This window comes from Penaeus vannamei, chromosome 20, assembly GCF_042767895.1.
Source record: "Penaeus vannamei isolate JL-2024 chromosome 20, ASM4276789v1, whole genome shotgun sequence".
In the NCBI taxonomy this organism is placed as follows: Eukaryota; Metazoa; Arthropoda; class Malacostraca; order Decapoda; family Penaeidae; genus Penaeus; species Penaeus vannamei.
Genome location: NC_091568.1, coordinates 5,204,886 through 5,207,385, shown reverse-complemented (window position 1 = coordinate 5,207,385; position 2,500 = coordinate 5,204,886). Strand labels below are relative to the sequence as shown.

The 2,500-nt window shown below is 35.0% G+C and overlaps 1 non-coding gene across 1 annotated transcript; it reads left to right on the top strand.

The window, feature by feature from the left end:
• The first annotated feature begins 706 nt into the window (after positions 1-706).
• On the top strand, positions 707-778 carry TRNAD-GUC (transfer RNA aspartic acid (anticodon GUC)). The gene has a single exon. It is a non-coding gene; the product is annotated as a tRNA-Asp (tRNA).
• The last annotated feature ends 1,722 nt before the right edge of the window (positions 779-2,500 follow it).

Sequence of the window (2,500 nt, the reverse complement as noted above, 5' to 3'; positions counted from 1 at the left end):
AATCCAGCGATCGTATTTCCGAATTTGAAAAAAAATACGCGTAGGGAATGAAATTTTAGATCAAATCAACACGCGAAACCACATATTTTTCATACTTTCCTATTTATATATATATATATATATACATATATATATATATGTGTGTGTGTGTGTGTGTGTGTATGTGTGTGTGTGTGTGTGTGTATACATATATTTACATATATATATATATATATATATATATATATATATATATATATATATGTATGTATATATATATATATATATATATATATATATATATATATATATATATATATGTATATATATATGTATATATATGTATATATATACATATATATACATATATGTATATATATACATATATATACATATATATACATATATATATATATATATAATATATATATGTGTGTGTGTGTGTGTGTGTGTGTGTGTGTGTGTGTGTGTGTGTGTGTGTGTGTGTGTGTGTGTGTGTGTGTGTGTGTGTGTGTGTGTGTGTGTTTATTTATTATGTCGTGCTTAGTATGTAGATAAAGACAGATAGGTAGATATATATACATATATGCTTTGAGGTCTTTCTCGGTGTGTATACGAGGTTATGGTGAATTCTAAAGAAATTATTTCATTTTACTGTTTTTAAGGTAAACCTGATTCTACAGGAGGTGAGTACACTTCAAATTTTGTCCTAGAGAAAGAAGCCGATTCCTCGGTAGTATAGTGGTTAGTATCCCCGCCTGTCACGCGGGAGACCGGGGTTCGATTCCCCGCCGGGGAGGTCTTTTCTGCTCGAAGTAGTATTGGAGTGATTTTTATTTTTCGTTTTTTCGTTTTTTGTTCCAGATGCCACTTGAAGACAGAAACATAATGTAGCAATAGAAAAAGATATGAAAATGAAAGTGAACACACGGAACGGTTCACCATCCAGAATGTCATTTTATACAAAGGGCAAATTTCAACATTGTAGTCAGGGTGACATGCCACGAAGTGATATTGTGTATAAATGAAAGGGCATATAAGAACAGACTGTGCATGTGTAAACATTAGAAGGGTTGCGCCAGGAAGGGTATCCGGCATAAAATCACTCATACATGTTGCCTATCCTGAAAGAATCATACCAGATAGGATATGCCACCATCATGCCTGCGGTGCAATAATTACTGTATTAAACCTAGCGGACTGTGGTGCCAAGCTATTGATGTAGATACTGAAAAAGAGGGTTAGATTAACCTATCGGGTAGGAACAGGTATAGTTTGGATTTAAACTTGAAAAAGGAATCTTAGATGCCATCTGTTGTGCACTTTGTTCTCGATAAGTGCAACAAAAATAGAGAAACTAAAATGGTAGTGCTAATGATAACGAAAAGAATGTTTCTGGATATACAGAAAGCAGATAATGTCAAAGGGAATTAAGGGAGTTAGTAATTATAAGCACAAGAGGTGGAGAAGGGGTAACTAGGCAGGTAACAGACGAGAAAGTTGAAGGAAATAGGGAGAGATGAGATCGAATGAGACAATGAGAAGAAAGGTGAAATAAAAAGGAGATAGAGGTTGCTTAGAACAGGAAGATATTAAGATTGAATCATTGAAAGTAGAACACCTTTGCTCTCTTGGATTTTCTGACTGGCCAGGATTCACATTTATATTATATATATTACTTGAAGTTCCTTTGTAATTAGGAAACGACCAAGGTAATACTGATGTACTTTGCATTATATCACGTTCATATCTACGACCCGGATTCGATCTTTCCTTGTTCCTCAGATCACAATTCTTTCAGAAGTTAAAGTCAAAGATAAAACTATTCCATTAATTACAGTGGTCATTCTTTACATAAATATATTTATACTTACAGCTGATTATTTAAGAGGTATGCTTTTAATTTCGTTCTGAAATTATAGAAGCTGTCAATGTCTCTTATATTACCTGGTAGCATGTTCCATAACTTGGGTCCACGCATTTCCATTTGTCGTATCCCTGTATCGGTACTTAATCTCCTAACTTAAGAGAATTTACTCGACGTGTCTGCACACCTGATGTGTTCCCTACAGTTTGTAAGGGCATTTACCATTGCGGATATGCCACAGTGCTTACGCGCAACTTAAAATGGGAAGCCAAACAAGAGTAAACTCTCCTGCAACAAAAAATGAAATAAAAAATGACACGTGGACTGACGCTAACCCTCCCCTGCGTAATACCTGGATGTGGATTTGCCTTTTGCAGCACTGTAGGGGAGCACGCCGCTCAAGGATGTTCCAGCGTTATCTGTATGCAGACCCTGGCCTTTTGTTTATGAGGATGTTGTTTTTTCTTGTTTATGAGGATGTTGTTTTTTCTTGTTTATGAGGATGTTGTTCTTTTCAGTTAACTCTGTCTTAAAGCTCCATTGACAATTCTGAAGGAAGACGGATGAATGCAGTGATAGTTACTGTGAAATAACGCTTATCCATAATTATTCAGCAAATGACTAGCTGTAACCCATGATCGTAACATGTATATA